Here is a 25,896-nt window from a genome sequence, read left to right as displayed (position 1 = left end):
CAAACTCGCAAGAACTCGCAAGACGTTTCGTCTTGTGAAGCAAGCCCATGGGGAAATTCGTCTTGCGGAACGACTCAAAAAACGGAAAACCCTTTCGTCTAGCGAGTTTTTCGTCTTGCGAGGCATTCGTCTTGCGGGGCACCACTGTATATCTGAAAAGGGGGGCTATGAGGAGGAGAATGTCCACCCTCAGGACCCATCTGAGGCAGCATTGCAAGGGAAGCCAGAGAGAAGTGGTAATGAGAGGTAGTGAAATGAGTAGACAGGGAAAGTTGAAGGAGGAACTTTGGGTCTGAGGGGAGGGATGAATGTGTCATGGTGGAGAAAGAACAAGGCAAGTAAACAACTTAGAAGAACCCTACCCTAAGCTACAAGGAAGGTGAGCAACTTCACTAACACTAGCAGCACCCCATCCCCTTCTCTCTCTTGCCTTCCCATTTCCCCAACATTTCCACAAACATTTGGGAAGGGGGTGGCAGTGCTCTGAGAGGCAATTTGTACAGTTGCTTAACTTTTCTGAAGCCCAAGGTAAAATAAGACCCTACCCATACTTCATATAATCTGTGCATGCCACAGCACTCAAGGGTGAGTGAGTTGATCTTTCTTGCATATAAAACAACATGCAAGAGACCCAAACCTCTTTTGGGTTATCTGCAACTCCTGAAAGAGATGACAGGATTTGCAGGGCCGTGCCCTTGTTCTTTAGGAGCTTGCACTTTACATCCTGATCACTTAGCACAGAGGTTGCCAACATTTTTGAGCCTGTGAGCACATTTGCAAACTGGATAAACAGTCATGGGCAACTGCTCCTACCACAACCAAGCACACACACCTTATTCTGTGAATGCTTGCTTCAAGCCTAATTTCAGCAGTGGAAGGGAACTCTACAGGTGCCAGGGAAGGACTTGTGGAACATTGCTGTCCTCAGTTATTTTCTTCCCAGGTTTTGGGAAGCAAGAGAGATCCTACTTATGTATTGTAATTGTTAGAGGAAAATATGGGCTCTGATCTGTCTCATAGTGATATCATAGATGTCGGGCTGGCAGGCCTCTGATGAGTGTGCACCAGGGGCAGCAGGCTGTCTCAGGAGTGGGGACGGTGGTTTGTAGAGGCTTCTGCCAGCCAGGAGGCAAGAATTGGAGGCAGGGGAAGCTTTAGAACTAGAGGTTGGAGCACAGGATGCCTCAGAAGAAGACGAGAAAGAGGCAGTCAGGCAAGTGAAAGGCTAGGTGCTTCTCCACCCTTTCCTGTACCACTGTCTCCCAGAACCAGGAGGGAATTGAAAAGGGATGTAGTGAGAAAGTTTCCACACTGGTGCAGTCTCAGACTGTGTGCACGCAGCCTGTCGGGTGAAGGTATATAAACTGGTGGAGGGGGAGTGGCCCCATCATTGCTGCAACTGCTCCATAGAGTGTGGACCTGGGAATAGCTGCCTAGCTGTTAGATTGGTGTGCATAGACATGCAGAGATGTAGAAGCGACTGTGTTATCTTTGACAATAAATACTTAACTGTCTGCAGTGTGAATTCCTTGGCTGGGAAGTGCCATTGACAATAGATCACAATCTTTTGTACCCTTTCGCGTTGACCTGGTTACGGTGCCAGAGAAGCATTTTCAGAAGCAGCAAAACATTTGTACAGGATTATTGCACATCATGATCTATATGGCCGTTTTCCTACACATGAATGTATGAATTAAGTTAAAGGGCCTGCAGAGGAAAACACAAGCAACCTCTTTCAAGTCACATCCTGAACAGACCAGAAGAAAAAAAATAGACTCCCATTGACATCTAGGGGAGACAAATGACTAACACAATCAGTCTTGAATTGTTAAGTGGCTATATACCTTCTGTGACTTTGCTTCTAGCCAGTGTTAGAAAAGTTAGATAATCTGCAACATGGTACATTGAACAGCTATGCAAAGACCTGTTACTATTATGCAAACATAACATTAACTGGATTGTCCAGAAGGGGCTGCGGCTGGCATACCAGCTGTAACTTGTGAAAGTTGTGTCATGCCACAGAAGCTGCTTAGGCCTCCAAAGTCAAGGCTGCAGCTAATGATACCCTCAGATTATAAATTTGAGACTTTGGAAGTGTTGGTTGAATGCTGCTACTCTGGGCAAATAAACCACCATCTTGTTTGGATTGACATTTGTTAGTCATCTTCTAGCCCATTATAGAATCCTGTTGTTGACTCGGCACTCCTATGGCTTTACCTGAATTTGATGAGAAGGAGAAGTAGAGGTGGGTGCTATCTACAGGTTGATGACATCTCACTCAGCAGTTTTATGTAGGTCTTAAGTAGCATGGGGGACGACAACACGAAGCCCTGCAAAACACAGCATATGTGCTATGGTTCAGAGCAACAATCTGCCATTTGGGCTGGGTGATAACTGGTTTTCGGTATTATGATATATCAGCAGCAAAACATTGCAATATATTTCTATATCTGAAATAAGGAAGGAATTACACAGAGGCGAACAGGACAGTGTCCTGGCAACTGCTACTACTTAAGGGTCTAAAATGTATAAATGATTATATTATCAATAACCTCATGGTCACTTTCAGCAGCAGGCAAGCCAATATGCAACCAAATGAGACTTTTGGTTGGGGGCTTGGCTACCAAATGGTGGTATTCAGGACAATCCACTACGGTGATGAGTCATAGTGAATCCAAATCATCTGGGATTGTCAGACTGCCAGCAGACAGTGTTTAACTGGTAGGTTACTGTGATGTTCATCTGGTAAGTTATTGCAACGTTGAAAACCAGATATCACCTAGCCCTCAGGCACATTGTGATTCGTGATATATTGCCAGGTCAAATATTATGAAACAGTTATCACGATGTGAACTTTAAACTGGCTTTGGACAATATATTGATATATCGCCCAGCCCTATCTGCCATCACCAGCTTTTGGAAACAATCATCAATCAAGGCTGAGAAAAGGAGTTGATGGGCACCTTGATAATTTTTTGGGGATGATAGAACTTTTAGAAATTGCTTCTCATAACATAACCATGCTAAAATGATAATTACTGTTGTAGTTTTTGTAGCATTCTGGCATAAAACAATAATTGGAACTATGTCACTTTGCAAACCTGAGTGGATCTATAGACAAACAAATAACAAGAAATATCTGACCGTTTTATTAACCAAGCATAGTGAAATGCAAGCAGTTAACAAACAGTATGGCTCGTGAAACACAGTGCCCTAGAAACACAACATCCTTTGTGCCTAAAAGCTGCAGTGGCTCCAATGTTCTTATCATTTATTAACTGATTTTCTAAATTTCTCTTTGACCTGCAAACAAAAATGTTTCTTTTTATAGAACGTCTTTTATAACTAGTTTGTTCATGTCACCTCTGTGTAAAGGCATTTGTGCATTTTTCTCTCTCCTCCCTTTTGGGCGTTCTTTGTAACTTTTGGTTGAAACAATAAACTTAGTGTTCCTTTTTGAACATCTGGTTGTTTTTGAAATGGAGCTCCATGAAATAATTAGTTTTTAACCTCAATCATATGAGGCATCTTTAATGGTTTGTGTCTTTGTTTTCCTCTGTGGAGAATTTACTTCCTGAATTCTGTTTCGTTGTTCTGATCTTGTTCCTGGGCAACTTTCAATTACGTTGTGTGAGGTACTAAGGAGAATTGAACCCATGGAAACAAGTGTTTCAGCAAGCTGAAAGGCGCTTGATCTCGTTTTCCATATCTCTTGTTAAAATAAAAATTGTAAACGTGTGAAAAAAACTGTTATTGCTTTCTGGAGACCTAGGAAACAGAAATTCATATCTAATATACTTGTGTTTCTTTCTGACTTTATTGCTGCCTCCATAGGAAATGCCCATATGTAAGTCTTGAACTTAACAGTTGAGGCTAGTAAATGCATTTAGATTTTTAGTCCAGCAAGATTTAATATGGACTATTATTGAAAGTTGGCTGATACATGAACTAATTATCTGCACAGAACGACACTCTCATTTTCTTTCCAACACTTCATGTTTCATACTTCATCTAGTCTCTCTCCCAATCCCCAAATCATGAAATCAAATAATTACAGAAGCTTCTCCTTAAAAGTTCAGTGAAAGGAAGCTTACAGTTGGATACATCTTAGCATCCCTAACACCAGACAAAGACAGAGAGCCTGAAACGTCCACCTGCTCTATATTTTTCCTTTGTATGGGATCCAGGCAACAGTGTGGAAAACAGCCAGAGTTTAGAGAAGTAATTTGGAAGGTAACTGATTTTATTGAATAAGAGGAATGTTTTAATGTCCCTCCTCATATACAAAAGCAGTAAGAAGCCTATTGAACATTAACATGTTACATAAAACTGAAATATGAGTATATTTATCACTAGAAACTTGAATACAGTATGCTGTATTATGCGACGGGATGAGCTCCTGTTGCTCAGTCCCAGCTCCTGCCAGCCTAGCAGTTCAAAAGCACACCAAAAAGTGCAAGTAGATAAATAGGTACCACTCCGGCAGGAAGGTAAACGGCATTTCCGACTGCTGATTTTGGTGTTCCATTGCACCTGAAGCAGCTTAGTCATTCTGGCCACATGACCTGGAAAAACTGTCTGCGGACAAACGCAGAGCCTGTAAAGCAAGATGAGCGCCGCAACCCCAGAGTCGTCTGCGACTGAACTTAACTGTCAGGGGTCTTACCTTTACCTTTTTGCTGTTCAAAGACAACTATAGTTGGCTCTGGCGTTCTGTTAATCAGCATATAAAATGTTTTAGAAAAGAGAACTTCACAATATTGTATTAGATTAGTGGTAATTAAAATGGTGACTCTTTTTCAAACTTCCTTTTTCAAATTTACACTTTTTATGTCGTTTGTTGCTAATCATGATGGGGGCTAGGGAATCCCGAATTTAGAATTGTACTACCTGGCAAATCAGCTTCCAGAAGATAAAAACAAACCATGGTTTCATTTAGAATCTGAACAGATAGAGGGTCTTCATTTTCATTCCTTTTTGTTCTCTAAGAATAAATTCATAAATAATCCGCATATGTCTAATCATTTGCTCCAGATGGTACTTCGCTGTTGGTTTAGGAAAGTGGTTGTACTTGCTCCAGTGGTACCCTTTAATTCCCTTGGCATTCCACTCCTTATTTTATAACAAAAATCATATACAGTGGTACCTTGGAAGTTGAACAGAATCTGTTCTGGATGTACGTTCGACTTCCAAAACATTCAGAAACCAAAGGAAGGTCCTGTAGCCAATCGTAAGCCGTGTCAAACGTTTGGGTTCCAAATAACGTTAGCAAACTGGAACACTCACTTCTGGGTTTCCGGCATCTAGGAGGCAAAATGTTTGAGTTGCAAGGCGTTCAGGATCCAAGGTATGACTCTATACATGCATCATTCTATTTGTATGCTGTCTTTCCATAGTTAAAACCATACTCTAGGTGGCTTGAGATGCGGGTGGCGCTGTGGTCTAAACCACTGAGCTTCTTGGGCTTGCGGATTGGAAGGTTGGCGTTTCAAATCCCTGTGATGGAGTGAGCTCCTTTTGTTATGTCCCAGTTCCTTCCAGCCTAGCAGTTTGAAAGCATACCAGTGCAAGTAGATAAATAGGTACTGCTGCGGCAGGAAGGTAAACAGTTTTTCTGTGCGCTCTGGTTTCTGTCACGGTGTTCTGTTGTGCCAGAAGCGTTGTAGTCATGCTGGCCAAATGAACCGGAAAGTTGTCTATGGACAAACGCCAGCTCCCTTGGCCTGAATGCGAGATGAGCGCTGCACCCCAATGTCACCTTTGACTGGACTTAACTGTCCAGGGGTCCTTTATCTATTTACCTTTACCTTACAACATGAAATTACATAATTACAAAAAATACATTAAAAATAACATAACCAAAATGAATAATTCCTGCATAAATCAAAATAAGATCTAAAAACAAATTTACATACCAGAAATTAATATAAATAACGGCAGCAACTTCCTTCAAACATAAAAACTCCTAAACAATACAGCAACCACAGATTCTGTTCAGCAACCTCAGTTTCTGTAGTTGGAGTCTTGTCAAGTCCCCTCCCTCCCAGGCCAGGTGGAAAAAGGACTGCAAGGCAGGGAGCAGGTTTTCCAGGACTCACAGCCATGATATAAGGAGGTTGGGGTATATACTTTACCTTTAGAGGTAAAAGAAGTAGTAAGGACAGATTTTTTTCTGTTTGGTATGATTTTATTGTTGACATTAATTCTGCCGAATGTAATCTTTCGCCCCTGCCCCTGCCTATAAATGGCTGTGAATAACACAGTAAAATAGAAACACATGCAGAACTTTACAAACTAAGGTTTGCTGGAAATGCAGCTCACCCCACTGGAAAATCAACACTTTATGACCAGCTTTGCTGGCTCCCAGTATGTTTACCATGCACAATTCAAAGTGCTGACTAAATCCTTTCATGGTTTGGGACTAGGATTCCTGAAGGTTTGAAAACCTCCACATGAGACTGCCCATGTGCTCAGCTGATTGTTAGAGGATTTTAAGTAGGTGTCCTCACCAATAAAGTGTGGCTGTCTGTGACCAAGAAAAGGGTTGGTGCGGTAGTGATGCCACATGTAGAATGCTGTTCCCAGGGAGGCTGTGTCTACACTATTTTGCTTGTGTCTGGTGAAGTTCCTTTTATTTTCGTTTTTTTAAAAAACCACCTTTTGGCATGGAAGTGTTTTTTTAATTCTAGTTTTATCTGCTGTTTCAGTTTGCTTATTTTGTTTTAAAAGGCTGATTGTTTTTGTGAAACTTTGTGTAAACTGCCTTGGAATATTTTATTTGAAAGGCAGGATATAATAATATAAACAAATAAAATCTGTTCATTGGTTTTTTAATCCAACTGTGACAAAGAAGACTTCATCTGTGCATCTCATTCCCTCCTAAAGCCAGCTATACAGGGAAGAAGCTCTACAGTAGTGGTGAGGTACCCCTTGCCCATGAACCCAATTTGGCCTGCCAGTTGTCTCTCTTTGGCTGGCACACCAGGATGCTTTGGCCAAGCCACCCCCACCTGCCCTGCATCTGATGTCATAAGATGTACCTGTGGGTACAGGTAAAAATGCTGCTGTGTCTAAGGAGGCTTACAGGTACATTTGATCAGCTGATAGTCGAAACCTGCAAAGTGTGGTGCGCAGCACTTTGCAAGTGCTGAGCAGCTGATTCAGTATCTGCATAACGTGATGTGCAGTGGTTTGCAAGATCTAATAATCATTGGGCGTTCGGCTATACAAAAATGGATTACCTGGCGTAACTGTGATGTAAAGTGATTGACAGGTGGGTGGCCCTGTCCACCTGTCAGATTTGTCCCATAGGATGATGTGGAGATAAGGATCTGACCTTCTGGCTGCATCCAGTTACCCACTCACCCCTGCAGCATAGCACAGCAGTTCTAGTGGCTTCAGTGCTAAGCTTCTACTACTGAAAGAAAAGAGACTCTGGCTCTGCCTGCTGCAGGATCCCTCTCTTGGTGCCCCTCCTTCTCCTGGTGTCTTTTATTCCAGTAGGGGTGTGTGTGTGTGCGTTCTGCGTACAGTTTGATAATCACTGAAATAAACAAGTAAACTTTAGGTGACATGATTTTAAGCAAGTTATGTTATCATACTTCCATGAAGTGGAAAATTGTTTTGAAATCTCCGCTGCAGGGCTACTAACTAACATGCCTGTCAGTTTGGGGTGATCTATGAGGTCTTTCCTAAGATAAGTACTATCTACCAATTTTCAGAAATGACTTTGAAGAAATAATAGATATCATGAGCCAGAGCCCTAAGAACTGTGAATCTTGTTCCTAGAGCCCAAGGGGCTTTATACTATTTTTTCTTAAAATAGAAGCCCCTCTTGATGTGTGAGAAGCTGCTTTAAAAATTGAGAAGAATTGAGGGGAAGTTTGCGGTGTGGCACATTGCCCAGCTGTTCAAAGAAAAAAAAAAGGGGGGATTCTTCTGGGTGAGCAGAAGCTCTTTTTGTGAGCCTGAGCATCTCTTTGGATTGTAGCCATGATCATTGACTCTGCAGAGGTTATAAAACTGGAAGGGATGAGGAACTATATGGAGGGCTAGATTAAAAGTGAGCAGTGGTAGATTGAGAACAATGAAATGAAATTTAAGGAAGACACATGGTGAGTTTTGGGAGTTACCGGTAAGCACCAAATATCTGAGCAAGAGGCTCTATCTAGTTATATTTTGTGTAGGTTTGTTGGTATGGCTCGCAACTTTTTTACCTGTGTTGTCTACTCCTTGCCATGTTTTCTTTACAGTGGTACCTCTACTTACGGACGCAATCTGTTCCGGGGTGCCGTTCGCATCCTGAAAAGTCTGTAAGTAGAGCGCCGCTTCTGCGCTTGCGTGTGATGCAATAGAGCGCTCCTGTGCACAGCACACAAAAGGCTTCTGCGCGTGCGTGGCAAAACCTGGAAGTATACACTTCCGGGTTTGCCATGCTCGCAACCCAAAAATCCGCAACCTGAACCTAACTCAACTAGAGGTATGACTGTACTTGCATGTGTTGCCATTTTATTTTTGTCTGCATAGTGATGTATTGTGTTCTCACTTGGTGAAACTGGAGTTTACTTGTCTGTCACATACGTTCATTTTTTAAAAAAATACATTTTTATGAAATGCTGTTGTTGGAAACGATAGAAGAAAGAATGTACGTCAAACATTGCAAAAACAAATGAACTTCTTAAGCTTTAAAGCAGGGATGGGGAGCTCTTTTCAGCTTGAGGGCTGCATTCTGTACTGCGTAATCTTCTGGGGGCCACATGCCAGTAGTGGTCTGGACCAGAGGGGGGGGGGGGGGACACTAAGCAAAGCATCAAATGTGAATTTTATCTTTGTATAGTAGGCTAGTTTCTACCCATGCACTTCTCTATATCCTTTGTCCAGGCAAGCAACAGAAAAGCATTATCAGAGTTCAGGGACACATTTCAGCCTTGCAAAACCGCTCAGGGCTGAGGTTCCCCACCCCTCCCTTAAAGAAATCTCAAAAGGATTGCTGGAATGAAGATGAGAGTAGCTTCAAAAATTAGTAGAGGACAAGAAGTACCACTAAATTTTGAGAGTGAATGAATGCATTTGGAAAATGAACATGTTCATATTGTACAGGATATCACTTATTTCTGTTTGACAGATAGGAACTGAGGCTGAAAAGCACTCATTTCCCAACAGAGCCAATAGTTGTCTTGTGTGAACTAGGATTTGAAATGCTGATCCCACAGCCCTCCTTGTGGGCAGAATCACATTCTTTAACACATTACACTACCCTAATTAAACAATGTTTTCTGACTAGCTTGAAACTAGTGTGGAATAGGATTACTATGTATAGTATTCCAGTAAATGGGGAGGGACTGCTTCTCTTGTTAGTTTTTAAGGATTGTTATATGCTTCTTCACTGAGTTGGAATGTATGTTTATCTCCTTAAACAATTGTTTTCTTATAGGCATCTTTTTTTTCTTTCTTTTTTTTTTAGGGACGCGGGTGGCGCTGTGGGTAAAACCTCAGTGCCTAGGACTTGCTGATCGTAAGGTCGGCGGTTCGAATCCCCGCGGCGGGGTGAGCTCCCGTCGTTCGGTCCCAGCTCCTTCCCACCTAGCAGTTCGAAAGCACCCCTAAGTGCAAGTAGATAAATAGGTACCGCTTTATAGCGGGAAGGTAAACGGCGTTTCCGTGTGCGGCACTGGTGCTGGCTCGCCAGTGCAGCTTCGTCACGCTGGCCACGTGACCCGGAAGTGTCTTCTGACGGCGCCGGCTCCCAGCCTCTTGAGCGAGATGAGTGCGCAACCCTAGAGTCGGACATGACTGGCCCGTACGGGCAGGGGTACCTTTACCTTTACTATGCATCTTTTTTGTAAGGTAATTTAACTTTGCTTACATGCTGTTTTCATATTTTACTGAGTTTTTAATTTCCCACATCATAAAATACAATTGGGTGATTTTTTCTCTGCACATTTTGCCATCTTTTTGTTAACTTTTGGCGTTTTGGTTTGGGTAAATAGCCATCTTCTGCTACTGGCATAAATAGATATTTTGCAGATTGGCTGTTGTACCTACAAGCCAATGTGACCACACTCTGAAAATACCTGAAGGCAGCCCTGTTTAGGGAAATTTTAAATGTCTGATGCCTTATCATGTTTTTAATATTTTATTGTGAGCCGCCCAGAGTGGCTGGAAAAACCCAGCCAGATGGGTGGGGTACAAATAAATTATTATTATTATTATTATTAATTAATTAATCAATCAATCAATCTGGAAAGAATTCTGCTAATTGTGATGAATCGTGAAAGGTTCTGTTGTCAATGTGGGTGGGTATCTGAACGTATGTGAGCACTCTATGATATGCCTATGGGTAATGGTGCTGCTAAGATGTGTTAATTGGGGGAAGTTTCAGTATAATTGTCATGTGACAAGTGCACCAAATAACCAGATATGGTGATAGTCCTTAATGCACTAACTGTTATGCTAAAACCCCCAAATTCTATCTTTGAGATATATAATGTTAACAAGTTATAATAAAGCAAATATGCAAATCCTATTCTGCGTCCAGATTTTCCATTGCATTGGGGTTTTTTTGTTCTTCCTCCCTCTCCAAAGGAAGATAGTCATTGGGGCAAAGGGTGTAAAGCACAAACAAGTTAGGAAGTCTTTTCCCTTGCTTTGCAATTACAGGGTGGAGGAGAAAGGGAAAGTAGAACTGATAACTGATAAATAAAGGGGGGAAATGGTCAGAGCTTTGGTCTGTTTTTACTGAATGAATTGATAGAAGTTGCTCACAATTTCCAGCCAAAATTATTATTATTTGATTGGTACCCATTTCAGTTCTTCACTTCAGATTAGCTGCAACATTGTAAGGGGAAAAGGCAATTTGAGGAGTAGGTTATCTGAATTACCCATTCTTACCCACCTATTGGCTATAACAGAGACTGAGAGGTGTAACCGTGCTAGTCCTGCTCAGAGTAGACCAAATGAGGTTAATGGAAATGACTATCTTACTTTCATTAATTTCAATTGACGTACTCCGAGTAAGGCTTGCAGTGGATACAACCCTGGTTCACTACATTGTTGCCATAGTTGTGCTGGCTTCTCTGTGTTGCTGGAAAATTTGAGAATCGCAAGACCATTCCATACTGTGCCTCCTCTGGTCCATATCACATTACCCTAGTAGTGCAGGAAGGAACAGCCCTGCTGTGGCATTCATTGCACCATGCTACTGTAAGAACCCAGTCCTGATGGTCTTAGATGCATCAGAATTATAAGTTGGATCTCTGTATGGTCTGCTTTGGAGATGGGTTAGTTGCTCTGCTTTGGAGATGGGTTAGTTGCATTTGTAAATATCAAGAGCACGTCTAAACTGGATTGCATGAACTTTCACAACTTATCAACGCAGAAGCATATATGCATATACTGTATTGTATTGAGATATTACTAGAATGGGAAACAGTTTGTGGCTGGTTGTACAATTGTTATATTGTCGGGAAGTTGTCTGACATAACAAGTCTGTTTCAAACAAGGGGCAAGTTTTCTAAGTGGCGCTCAGTGCTTTTAAATTATTGGTTTTCTCTGGATCTTAAATGATTTGACAGGCTGTTGGATTCTAATTGCAGAGTGTAATTAAAATAAACACCACAATGCTAATCATTTATGTATTTTGCCTGTGGCTGAAGTTTTAAATTGGGCACTGTGATAGTTCAGTGGAAGTGTTGTTATTACTTTCTATTATTCTGCATGTTTTCAGTCCAGTGATATTTTTGAAAAGTGGATAAAATACTGCTGCACAGTGTCATTCTGGTTTTTTCATTACTTAATTGTATATTCTAGTAATAATGTAATTATTGCTTTTAACAAAATCTGCCTGACTTGAGTGTTTAATTTTATCAGACTCGAGCAGTTGCTGATGAGGGGAATAAATGACAGGTTATACATGGATATGAATGCTCAATTATTAGCTTCTTTGGGGGAAAATGTTTTGCTTCTGTCCAACAGTTAGTGTTGCAAATCAAAGCAATATACCAGATGTTTTTCTTAATGACTGCAATTCTAGTTTTTTGTTTTGTTATTTTTTTTTTGTAAATAAGGAAGTTTGAAAGGAAAGCATTTCCTTCTCTTTAAAGTTGCTGTTACTTGTCAGTGCCACACATAAAACGATTATTTCACAACCACTCCCTCTGGACCTTAGTGGGATAAACGTCTTTGGATAACGCTTTCCCAGGCTCTTGTTGCAACGGAAATGGATTTTGCAAGACAATATGAGTCTCCTCCACGGAAAAAGTGTATGTTAGATCAGAATTCTAAATCTATAAGAGTTTTGCCTTAAAGATCAGGAAATAGGAACTAAGATTCCCCTCAAAAAAAAAAAAATAAAGTTTGAAAGAAAATATACAAAGGTTAATATCAAATATCTGACATCTTTATATCAAAGATAAAAAATAATTTAAATAAAAGCACAAACCAAAAGGAGGAAAAGAAAGAGAAGAGAAAAGCAAAGCAAAACAGAACAGAACAATCCTTAGATTTCTGACTACTTGGTAGACCATTTTTGCAAAATCCATATGGTTATTCCAACACTTCTCATTTCTATTCCTCCATGGATAGTCTATGTATAATAGGGATAAAAACACCAAACGTGAATATATAGTATTGTCTTTTGGGGTTTTAGCATTCTTAAAGGGCTTGAATTGCTGCTATGAATGTGTCAGCAACTGTTCTTCATGAACAATTGGAAATCCAAGCAAAGCCCCACAGTGTGCATGATTTGCTTATCAGTCAACATTTGAACATGTGCAGAGTGAATTGCATCCTTGTCAGGCACTGGATTGTCTAGCAAAGTGTTTTCTTTTTTCTTTTTACTCCTTTACCAAATCACTGGAACGTGGGGAAGAAAAAATGCTTATGGGGGGTAGATGAGACTGGGGGATTAGCCACCCTGAAATTAAAGCAATGACTCCCTTTTAACCAATAGGAGTATTGTGACACCTTGAAGGCTAAGAAATGTATTATGTCATCAGACTTCATGGACACTTAATTCCAGCAACATAATGTTTACAGAAAATATGGCAGTACCAAATAGGCAATTAGAGAAAATCCCCACCTCCAGTATAAATCAGAGTGTAAATGCTGCGTTTTGAAAAACAGCAGTAAGGAATACTATTAATAATGAAATGCAGTAATCGTATATACGATATATGAAACAGATGTTGGGAATTTTTCTTTGTTCTTTAGCAACTGGCAGAAATTTGCATATTAATAACAAAGTAACAAAATCTTGTGGCACTTTAAAGACTAACAAATATGTTGTGGGATAAGCTTTCATGGGCATGTAAGCTTATGCCACATAAATTTGTTAGTCTTTGAGGTGCTGCAATACATTTTGATCTTCATGCTGCAGTAGCTATCTCCATTGAAATTGTCCTCTTTAACAGTAATTACAGTAAACAATACCTTAAAAATGGAAAAGGCATAAGTCTTGTACAAGTGTGAAGCATGCACGTCTTGAACTTACAAACATGATGCAGTAAAAGGCATTGGCTGAAACTTTTCAAGGTCTCTAAGTGATATAAAAACATAAAATAGGCTGCTGTTAGAAATCTATTAAAACATTACCTGGTTCACTGAACATTCACTGTAAGCTCCTCCTTGAAATCCATTATATTCCTTTTAGAAAGATGTTTTTTAAAAGCCCCAGCAACCTTGTCTGGACAGGTGGACATCAGGGAATTTTGTAGCTTTATTTTTATAAAGAAATTGTGCAGAATTAATATTGATTTAATATGGCAGCTTGCTAGCACAACCATATCAATGGGTCACTTTCCAGGTTTGCTTATAAAGTGTCTTTCTTTCTCCCTCACACCTCCTCTAGTTCGGGAATGTTTTTGCCAGGGCAGAGGGGATAAGGGAGTTCTCATTCTTTTTAAAAACCCATTTTGAAGGTTTTATTGCTTGACTTAAGTTCTTATGAGGCTGGAATTTGGTGCATACATTCTTGGGAACTGGAATTGCATGCTGTTGTGAAGTCTACTGTGTTCATTGATTTGCCTACCATTCCCTTTCATACACATTTTATTAAATTGGTTTCTACAGCTGTGTTCTCTTTTGTGGCTGAGCACATATCTGTTTAAGTAAGCTCCTTGCTTGGGTTGTTATGCTATTTAAAAGCAGCTATGAATCATTACAATTACTGGTACTAGAGAGATCAGCTTGGCATGTGGGTTTTGTGAAGAATCCTCTGTACTTCAGGTGAACCTTTGAGAACCTAAGCAGCGTTAATTCATTCCCAAATCAGTTTTTATATTGTCACAGGTAAGAATGGCTTGCTCAAGTTTTGTTAAATATTTTTGGAGATGTTATCTTAATACCATTTGTTACTAGTAAGGAAGTTAATACTGAATTCACATTTGCTTTGACTGTTAGCAAGTAGGGCTGGACCACTGTTGGCATTCAGGCATGGAATGACTTAAGGGTAAAAACAGTCCCAGTGAACATGCTAGTTAATCTCCTAGTCTCTTGGCGCTGCATACCTCAGGTGCATGAATGTGGTATTTGAATAGACAGAATTGAATTGCAGTCATGCTGTGTTTGGCAAAACAGCCCAGTACAGAACTTCTGCCAATTTCTGTTGTTCTTGTGAGGTCTTGTTGTCATGAGTGCTGACTGAAATTCTGTATCTTAGACCTTGTGCTGTTTTTTGGTGTAAAGTAAAAATAAGAGTCAACATTATGAAGATCTATGAATAAAAGGCAGGAGAAGTGCTAGACTATGAACTGTTTCAGAGATCTCCGTCTGCTAAACAACATTGCTAAATTTTATTCAAGCTCTTGGCAGAGAGAACAATTCTATCTGTGAGAGGTCAAGCAAATACAGTTTTATTTATCACAGTGGCTTGGTTGCGGAAACTGAACAAGTGGCTTTTGTGCCTTATGATTTGTCATGAAACGTTGCTTAAAACAGCAGAAAAGGTTGCGTGTGGACTCACTTAAGTGCTATCTTAGACATCTGCAAACTCCGCAGCAACTACAGTGACAATTAAGTGCAGTTAATGCATGCTAAGTTTTCCCAAATTGAGTTAATTGCTCAAGAACTTATATAGTGAGTATTGTGAAGATGCAAAATGCTGTTGCCAAGTGTCCTTGCTAGCACAGGCATGGCTATTGACAGAAATTTGGAATGGTTCTAAAAGAAAAATCTTTGGCCAGTTGACTGGCCTCAAGCTTTAGGAATGATGTGGAGTTCACCAATGCTAAAACATTAGAATAAGGCGGATGACATAAGCAGCAGGAATCCTGCCAGCCATTCCTGGCTGCTACTGAACTTTAGTATTGTTTCTTGCAGTTTTACCTCAGAATGTAGAAAACCATGTTTCATTCCATTTTAATTTCAGATCACATTGCACAAATAACATATCATAGCAAATTGTGATAGCTAAGGACAACGATTTGGATACTTTTGCATGGAATTTAAGTTTTCAGTATTTGTGAATATGCTGGCAGGAAAACTTTAGCATGATCTAATCCCCACCCCCAGTTTAGTCAGACAAGTATTGTGGATTGTTTCCTCAGTACATAATGTAGCTATTTACATTTTTGTACTATGATACCTTCGTGAATATTGCTTAAGAGTGAAAGATTAGCAACAGGCGTAGAATTATCCCCATTATGAAGTATGTGAACCAGCCTCTTTTAAACTCCAGATGTTAGAGAATAATTCCAATGGTGTAACTATGTTGGTGTATTGCAGCAAAAGCGACAAAGATTTTTTGGAATCTTAAAAGTCTTGCTGTGGCATAAGCTTTGGGCGACTAGAATCCACTTCCTCAGATATAAGAAGTGTATTCCTCAGTTGGCAGGTATCATAGACACACACAGGCATACGTTGTAAATGAGTCACTCTGTTCTTACCATGGGTTGTGCAGAGAAATGACGCACACCTACTGCTACCCCTTTCATTTCATGGACTTTTGACCTCACTGTTTACTTTACTTTTGTATGCTTATACATATGTCATCTTCCAGTTGAGGCTAACACTCCATGCATCTCTGATCAGTTAGTTTCTAATTCAAAAAAGCTTATGCTACAAATAAATCTGTTTGCTTTTATGATGCTGTTTGTTGCTTTTAGTTGGAGTATTGGACTCATAGTTGGATTGTTGACATAACTGGGATTTGATGTGCAATATCTCTCAGCTATTTTCGAACTGTAAAATGAAGTACATAGATGCTTTTTTTATATACACTGCTTTCGTGAACGCTGGGAGAATAACTGAAATAATAGTAAAATGCTCAGTATATTTACATCACTCGTTTTATTTTCTATTCTGTATTGCTAAGGCAGTTTGTAATATAAACACTAAACAGTATCATGAAAATAATGCTTGTGATAAATAAAACTGCATCACATCAGAAAACTTTTAATAGGGCTCGCCTTCTGAAGGCACAGATGAAATAAATCTATTTGCCTGCCACCAGAAAGATGACAGAGAAGGGAGGTAAATGAACACTCTGCTCCAAAGTTCCTTAGCAACTATGGTAAAAACCCTTATTTTCACGCAGGCCCATGCAGAGCTTGTCTGAGGCCTGGGGAAGGGAGTCTTTGTTAGAATATAAAGTTATAAACTCAAACAAAAAAGCAGCCTGTCCCTGGCGGCCCCCCAGTCAGTATAGCCCTCCGAGGCTTGGGGCAATTGTACCTAGCTGCCCCCTCCCCCACTGCACGGGCCTGTTTTCATGAAAGCTAACCTAGCCTCCATACAAAGTGGCCATTCATTGTCAGATTCTAAATTTTGGCGAGGTTCATACGGAGGAGACATTCTATGAGATAACTGGGAAACAGCCAGGTGTTTTATCTTTTAGCAGCAGGCATGGCTAGCATAGTAGATGACACTGGTAAAAAGCATTCCAAACCCAAAGCTGCTACCTTTGCTAATTCAAGAGTGATGCTGGTGTCCCAGAGCAGCCCAGAGTGTGAACCTTCTCCAGGGCAGGCATTTTCTCAGCCAAGGAGTCCACCACCATTGTCAGCTCTGTTTTGCCTGAATTGATTTTAAATAGGTCCATCCGTATCCAGTCCATTATGGCTCTCAGACGTGCATTCAGGAATGTTGCCACCCCACATAGATCTGATAAGGAGAGAGCTGAGTGTCAGCAGCATACTAATGACACCAAATGCCATATCCCAGGATGACCTTCCTCTGCTTGGGTACATCATCTGCTGAGGCAACCAGCATGTTTTCTAATCCAAAATCTGTCTGGCAATCAGACTGAAATGGATCTAGGTGATCAGCTTCATGGAAAAGCAGCTGCAGTTGTCCAGCCACCTCCACCCCTCCAAAAATCAAATGGTGAGTGGACTATAATTACTCAAGACAGAAGGACTCCAAAGTTGGTTTTGAAGATGGGACCTAAAGGAGGCTGGAATATACCCTTCTGCAAAAGATGCTTTGACCATCATGCTGGCTATTCTCCCCCAGCTAAATGCTACTAGATACAGGGCACCTTGTTGCATCTCTCTCTCTCCCCCTTCTTGCACTTTGTGAACAGCCTCAGATGGAATCAACTGATACTTATCTGAGGAACCACAACTGACAATAGCCAAGTGGCTTCTAGTACAAATTTCATAACTGATGTTTCCACAGATTCTTAGCTTCCTGACAACTCAGAATAGATTCACCAGATAACCTGCTTCAGACAATGTTAGAAACACAGATATATAAGCGATATATCAGATATATAAGCTAATTGCCAAACTGCACCTTAAACCTAGGTTACATTGCCACAACAGAATGTCTAGGTGCCATTTCCCCTGCCTCCCACAATAATTGTTGTTGTTGTTCATTTCACTTCTATACTGCTTTATATTTTTATTCTTTATATTTTGAAGGGAAAAAAATCTCAAAATTGTTTACAGCACATTAAAATATCTAATAAATTCAAGTTTCAAGGAAAATATTTCAGATCCTTTTCTAAGTGACATTTTGCTTTCCCCATATTTATTTACCTACTTAATTTGTATAGCTGCCCCATGGAAGAAGTACTGTAGGAAGCCAGTGTGGTGTAGTGGTTAGAGTGTTGGACTAGGACCTGGGAGATCAGGGTTCAAATCCTCATTCAGTCATGAAGCTCACTGGGTGACCTTGGGCCAGTCACAGCTTCTTAACCTACCTCATGGAGTGGTCGTAGGGATTAATTGAGGAGTGGGGTGATTTATGTAGTCTTTGGCGAAAAGGTGGGATATAAACGCAATAAATAAGCTGTTCTGCTTACCTGCTTAAGAAAGCTGGAGGGGCCAGCCAGATGGCGGTGTCAGTCGCCCATATGACATCCAGAGATCTTCACATGAATGCAGTTGGACCTGTGCCAGTTGCTGAACATGCCTGGAGCCTAGCTAATTTCTAACACTGACCTCACTGGATCATTTAAACTCTTACAGTGCAAAAAATGGATGCAGGAATAATTGTACCCCCTACATTCTGTTACCTTTTTTTGAATATTTGGGCTCTATAAGATGACATAATAGAATAAGAATGATAGTACAAAGATCCATGTGCATAATCTCTTGGGCTTTTGATTCTTGGGTGGTAATTGATGAGGGAATTTGGGTAATTTGGACTGCAGGATACTGTACGCCCATGTGATGGTTATTGTGCCCAGTAATTTTCAGAATTTTGTAGAAAATTCAGTTAAGATCTTCAAATAATTTGATTACAAATTTCCTTGCTTCAGGCCGAGCCATGCTTAATTTTGTTTCACTGTAAGTTGCATTTACTTTTGTGCATGTTGTAAAGGAAGAGACCCAAAGATATTGCTGCCGTATGTTCATGCGCTGTAGGAAACAGAGATGCAAAAACAGCCGTTGTTAATCAAGGCTGTTAAAAGAGAATGTAAATAGCATTTCAGGGTGCAGAAATCATAACTTTTCTGAAAATTAAATAGAACAAAATAGGTACTTAATGGTACGGTTAGCCACAAGCTGTGCAAGAATGAACACTCCCCTTTCTTTTAAATTGTGAGAAACAGCTAGAGGCCAAATGCAGAGATTCTTAGTCAAACCTGATTTTGCAGCCCTTGGGCACACAAGTAATATTAATTTACGCAGTTCATAGAGTTCATTGTGACTCCTCATCAAGACAAGGATTGCAGCCAGATTTCTTGGCTCCAACTGAGAGAGCCTTGTGATTGTGATTCTCACATTGTTATGATTTTATAGAACATTCTAACACTGCATGTGTGTATTGGGTCCTCATATATGTGCCTTCACTAAATGTGTGGAAGGTGGAAGACTGCATGCTGTCCTGGCACCTGTGCTTTGAGCAGGATGTGTAAAAAGGAACATGTACAATTGTATGCATGTAGCTGCTTACATGCGAATAGGAACCTTGTGTGAAGGCAGTCCTTCAGTTACTCCGCAGTTTCCTTTCCTGTGCTAGCCATAGCAATCCCTACAGTTATGTTGGGAAACTTCAACATACATGCTCAGGTCACCCTGTCAGCAGTGGTTCAGGACCTCCGTGGCAACAGTGGGTCTGTCCCATTTGGTTTATGGGTCCACTGATTCAGCAGAGCACCCTTAATGTGGCTTCTGTGCTGGCTGGACCTGGGTGTGAAGTAATGTCCTGTAGTTCTGTTACCTGTTAGGGTTTTGACTTAGACTGGGGCCTTGAGCTTTTGCAGGTCCATGGAAGCTATAAAAATGGTCTAACAGAGGAGGCTAATGGATCTGAATGCTTTCCTGATTGCTCTTAGGGATTTCCGTGTCTCTCAGCAGGCAATTCTAGTCGAGCTCTAGAATAAGAAAAATGTCTTGAGTGGTAGACATGATTACTCCTGTGTATGCTTTCTGAGTAAGTACAGTCATACCTCGGGTTACAGACGCTTCAGGTTGCACATTTTCAGCCTGCGCACTGCGCTGAACCCAGAAGTACTGGAATGGGTTACTTCCGGGTTTTGGCGCATGCGCAGAAGCGCTAAATTGCACTTTGTGCATGTGCAGAAGCACGACCTGTGTGTGCACAGACGCGGCGCTGCGGGTTGCAAGCATGCCTCCCGCACAGATCACGTTCGCAACCCGAGCATCCACTGTAGTCAGTGAACTATCTATGTCTGAAACTGGATAGGGGGAGTACAAATTTGAGGTTTGTTTCGGCTGGCAGTAGAGTATTTGTTAAGCAGTAATCAAGTGTGAGCCTGATCCTATGCATATTTACTCAGAAGACAATACGTAACTGAATTCAGTAAACTTTACTCCCAGGTAAAGTGTATATAAGACTGCAGTCTTGGAGTATGGAGAACAGTCTGTTTTGTTTTGTTTTGTTTTCAGGAAAGCTGGATGTTAAGCTTTCTAACTGAAATATAGGAATTTCCCCCTCTCCCCTTTAAGCAGATACCTTTATAATAGAAACATGAGATTTTCTGATATACCTACATGAAGAAACTTACATACCAAGCCATATCTTGTTTTAGCATGAATTTTGATTAAAAATAGTCTTTCCAAACTCCATGCAGACAGTTTCAGTAATTTAGCTTGGAAAACTGCAAACTCCACCTTTCGAAGCTTGTGCCGCAAAGAAGTTTATCTTTAAGATGTTCTAGGGCTATGGCTACTTGTTCCTTAAAAAGCTGACATTCTTCAGGCGTTTTTTTGGTAACAAAATTTAATGGGCAGGGAATTAAACAGGCATTTTGTTGTGCAAAAGCCATACTTCCTCACACTAGTTTTGTTTTTGTTTTGCACTAGAAAATGTGATAGTTGTACAATCGAGATTTTTATTTAAAGTATGAATTTGCAGTGTGTGTGTGGAGATTGGCCTTTAAAATTTCAAAGGAAAAAATGTTGCCTTTCCCTTGGCACACCCACACACACTCACACACCCCTACAGTTAGAAGTAGAATTGTAGGCTTTACAAGGGTGCACTTGGGTTACTTTGGCACAGAATGGATTACATAAAGCCTTGACCATAGATTGTGCTTTCTGTTCTTTAAATTAGTTGCTTTTCTTACTCCAGCCTGTCGTCTTATCGAGCCCTATCTTTCTTTTCACCTTTGTCCTGCATGTCTATTACGTGCCTGCCTGCCAGGCTGAGATGGTGTCTTTATACCATGCCTGGTATAGTGCACTGTTGGTGTTAATTAGCAGTAATAATCTCAGCCACCACCTCAGCACTGAAGTTTAAAGAAGTGAGTAAAGTGGTTTATCTCACTTTGGGTAATTGAAAGTTGTTTCACTTTTGTCGCAATATGTAATTGCCATGGGTAAGACACCCTTTTGATATCTGGCGATGTGTCACATAGCTAGCAGATTCTCTCCCACTTTGTTCTAAGCTAGCTAGTAATTTTGAGAGAGCCCCTGTGTGGTTCCCTGGATATAAGCGAACTCACAGAAGGAATATTATACAGGCAAGCATCTTCATGAAAGTAAAGCCAGGCAACCAGCCCAGCTTGGTAGTGGCGGGTTCAGATTTCAAAGCAACTGCCATGACCTTGACTGTGCACAGACAAGCTATGTGTGGTACTAAGGAACTGCAAGGTCCTCTGGATGCTTGCTGCCTTGCTGTGGTTATTAGGGGTTTTTATTATTGGTCTAGCAGTTCATAGCAGCCACCCCCCCCTCCTTATTTGAAAGTGTTTTAAACAAGAGACATAAGAGACTGAGATACAAAGAAACCTTTTGAAGTTGAAAGTGGGTCTGCATGAAAATGAACCGCTCGTCTGTGAAAGGAGTCAAGTGTGAAAGAATAGGATAGTTTCACTAAATGATTCTGATAGTCTGAATAAGACACTATAGTGAGGCAGAGACGAGAATTTGGTAAAGGTCAGAGCTGATCACATGACCTGAAGCAACGCAGTGGAAGTACATGAAAGGAATTGAGTGGAATGTTTATGTTTTTCTCCGCAGCCTTTATTTTTGTCAAAAGGAACTCCAGAAAAGGTAGTAAAAAGAAGCTGGGAATCTGATTCCTTTGGGATCTTGTCCCCCTTTCATTCAGCCCTTCTCTAGTCTCAAACCTTTTAAGATCAAAGAGAGACAGTTCTTCATTACATGCAACATCTCATTAGAAAGACAATTCTAAAACGGCGCACTTCATTTGGCCAACACTCTTGTGCACATTTTCCTCCAAATTACCATTTTAAAATATTCTAAGTAGAGTAGCTCTTGTTAGTGTTTCTTTTTTAATACTTTTAGTAATCAACATAATTTGCAGGTTCACACACTATAAATCTGAATTACTTAGAACAGAAGTAATTTGAGTTGTGATGTGTCTTTTGAATACCAAATACCGCTGTGACAACCAGCATCTAGGACTGAGATATTTGCATAATACTGCTTTGGCCCATTTTTTGATTAGCGCAACTGAGATCAGCTACTGTGTGCTCTTTATCTCAATTGAGATATTGTCTGTTGTGTCACAACTGGCATCTTCATCATTAAATCCACTTCTATTGATCATCTTTTCTTACCTCTACAGGAGGTAAACAGCAGATGTTGATGAACATCCAAAAGATACCTTTTGGATTGGTCCAAGATAGTACTGTGCTACCTCAGGTTACAAACACCTCGGGTTACAAACATTTTGGGTTACAGACTCTGCTAACCTGGAAGTAGTACCTTGGGTTAAGAACTTTACCTCAGGATGAGAACAGAAATCGTGCGCTGGTGGTGCAGCGGCGGCAGGAGACCCCATTAGCTAAAGTGGTACCTCAGGTTAAGAACGGTTTCAGGTTAAGAACGGACCTCCGGAACGAATTAAGTTCGTAACCAGAGGTACCACTGTGACACTGTCACAGTTTAATGTCTCTATAAACCTAGGGTGGGCAGCTTTCTGCCGTAAATGGCCTGCCAGTTTTTTAAGAAATTAATCCAGCGCAACTGTTGCCAACAAGTATGCACCATTTTGCACCACTTGAAGCAGGTACCTCCACTGGTTTTCTTGTTGTTAATTGCTTTGCTGTTGCTGACAAGGTGACACCTTTGCCTTGGTCTCCAGCTCTCGTTCACCTCTGTCTTGCTCTGAGCAAGCGCTGGGAATCAAAGATAGAGATGGACTTGGAGAATGAGGCACAGCCAGTCCACTGTGTTAGCAGCTAGGTTTCCCATCAACGGATCACAGCTTGTCTTTGTTGTGCCCACTCCTGCTTATAAGCATTTAACATTTATTTCTCTCAAGAGTATGGTGGCTATAATTTTTTAGCCACCAAAGTTAGGTGAAGGAGCACAGGAAATCAGTGAAGCATATGAGCAATTCAAAAAAGGTTATGCTGCATATAGACAGGTATTGATTGCCAGGAGTTTATGCAAAACTGGGAGAAGCGTGAGTTAGGAAAGTCACGTTCTTCCCAAGAGGCTGTAGAAAAGAGGGGGGACCGTGTTCCCTGTTTAGTTGTACATGGGGTACTGCTTATGTTAAATTAGGTGTTATAATATTTTTGCAATCAACTTGGGCCCACTGCTAAGGTGATACTTTTTTGCCATTGATTGTAATAGGGGTTTTTAAACAGCTTGGATGTTGGATAGCAAAATGACCAGATGCTGAAATATTAGAGGGAGAGCTAGAACTAATCACTAACCCTCTTTGTTCCATTATTGGCCCTCAGTTCCCAACCCCATGACCTTCTTGATGGGAAAGAACAAGAAAACTAGGCAAATAGCTGAGTCAGAGGGAATTAAGTCTGTCTTTCTGGATGGAGGGAGAGGAAGGAATACTTCACTCTTTCTGACATAAACGCTGTTCAGTGTTGCATAGTAGTGTTCATTGTAATTTACAAAAAGGCTGGCAGCTGCTGTACTACATACTGATTCAAGAGCTAATCAAGCCTAGTTTTCTTCATTGTCTCACCCCTTGCGAAGTGTGTGTGTGTGTGTGTGTGTGTGTGTGTGCGCATTTCAAATCTATGTCATAGCACTTTGATATCCACTTTCTTCTCAGTCTCTGAACAGGAAGTCTATGAATTGACATAGCTGCTATTGCACTGTATATGACTTATTTGCATAATTCTCTAGTTTGTATTATATGTTTAGGCCCAGTTAAAGCATAATGTGAAACCCATTATTTGCTTTAATGTCTGAATCCGAACTTGTTCCAAAAACTGTGCTTTTGAAGCCTGACTATTCATGATTTGAGATCACTGTTTGAAGGTGGTTTGTTAAATATGTTGCACTGTTTTATTTTGTTCCTCATGTTCCCCTCTTCCTGTAAATTTGTCAGTGAACTAATATTGTGAATATTTCCTCACAATGTAGGTTAAATGGATTTCAGTTATTTACTCTGCCCTGGCTTCCTTGGAGGAAGGGTTGGATAAAAATGTAATAAATACAATAGAGTATAGGAAAGAAATGAATAACTAATGAAATAAAATTTGTTTTTATGAAGATTTCCACTGGATGCCTTATTTAAAATGCTTCTTTTTTCATTGTACCCAAATGTTTAGAACCATTTCTTTTAACTTGCAAGGTGACCCTGTATGTTCTTAAGAATACTTCACTTTTCTATCCCACACCACTGCTTGCCTTTCTTTTTAGTTCTATGCAACCCTTTTATTTTAGCCTCTATTGTAAACCGAGGAAAGAACTATGGTCATTTACTGCTTCATTTCCATACAAAATAGCATTTCAATAAGCAGGCTGCCACAGCATGATTCAAAACTGCATTGGTTCTTCAAATACCTGCAAACTGTATGTTGCAGGCAACTATATAAACAGATCTTTCCTATTCTGTTATTTTTCATTTAAATTCTTCCAAGTGCATTTCTTGATTCTTGGTTTTTTCAGTGGGATTGAAATGCTGTCCATATCAATAAATTGGCACGGTGGTAGATCTGTCCATAATTTATGATAAAGTAATACTTAAGTCTTTTGAAACATTTATGCTATGCTACTCTGTAATCTGCCTCTGTTGTAAAAATATACAACACTTGCAACTTCATCTACTAACTTGACAAAATCTCTTCTCTCAGGATCCCAAGTACTATGTACTGTTGTATAAAGAGACATAAGTGTGGGGTAGTCTTCATTGGGGACGCGGGTGGCGCTGTGGGTAAAAGCCTCAGTGCCTAGGGCTTGCCAATCGAAAGGTCGGCGGTTTGAATCCCTGCGGCGGGGTGCGCTCCTGTTGCTCGGTCCCAGCGCCTGCCAACCTAGCAGTTCAAAAGCACCCCTGGGTGCAAGTAGATAAATAGGAACCGCTTACTAGCGGGAAGGTAAACGGCGTTTCCGTGTGCTGCGCTGGCTCACCAGATGCAGCTTGTCACGCTGGCCACGTGACCCGGAAGTGTCTCCGGACAGCGCTGGCCCCCGGCCTCTTAAGTGAGATGGCTGCACAACCCTAGAGTCTGTCAAGACTGGCCCGTACGGGCAGGGGTACCTTTACCTTTACCTTTAGTCTTCATTGAGCCAACTGGCATGGGTGATTACTTTTTTCCTTCTGGTAGAAGGCTCCTGCCTCATATGACATGTATTATATCCAGTCCCCATTCCCAAGTTGTGGGTTCTCCAGTGTTCCTGAGCTGGGGCAATCTCTCATTATAAGATGGCTTCTGTGCAGTTGTTGTGGGAAGGGAAGGGGGGTTTCCCCAGTTGCACTACTGAACTTTTGATGCTGTAAGAAGCAGGGTGAGGACCTCCTCCAAAGGTCACTGTGATAGGAGAGCTCCTCACTCCCAGTTTTTCTGCATTTACACAAAATATGACTGGCTCATGAGCGGTGGAATTGGTGGACCCCTGAGGATGATCTGAATGGCTTGTCACACAAGGAGGATTTGGATGTATGCATTATTTACTTACTTGCTTGCTCCATTTATATCCCCATATTCCTGCAATAATACAGTATAAAGGTGGTGCACCTGGTTCTTCCCTCTCCTTTATAATCACAGCAATACTGTGAGGTAGGTTAGGCTGAGAGATAGTGACTGGCCCAAGCTTTGTGGCT

At 40.8% G+C, this 25,896-nt stretch overlaps 1 protein-coding gene across 14 annotated transcripts in view; it reads left to right on the top strand.

Annotated features, from left to right (window-relative positions):
* The window catches only part of PTPRF (protein tyrosine phosphatase receptor type F), a 467,761-nt gene that overhangs the window by 9,181 nt on the left and 432,684 nt on the right, over positions 1 to 25,896 (top strand). The window contains exon 1 of one of the 14 annotated variants that reach the window (XM_077928819.1): positions 9,827 to 9,846. The exons of the other annotated variants lie outside the window; for them this stretch is intronic. The gene's annotated coding sequence lies outside the window, so the exon portion shown is untranslated. Of the gene's footprint in view, positions 1 to 9,826; positions 9,847 to 25,896 lie in introns of those variants that run through there. 14 annotated transcript variants of the gene reach the window in all.

Source organism: Podarcis muralis, chromosome 5 (assembly GCF_964188315.1).
Source record: "Podarcis muralis chromosome 5, rPodMur119.hap1.1, whole genome shotgun sequence".
In the NCBI taxonomy this organism is placed as follows: Eukaryota; Metazoa; Chordata; class Lepidosauria; order Squamata; family Lacertidae; genus Podarcis; species Podarcis muralis.
The sequence above is the reverse complement of the archived record's forward strand: the minus strand, read 5'-3'. Positions and strand labels throughout refer to the sequence as shown.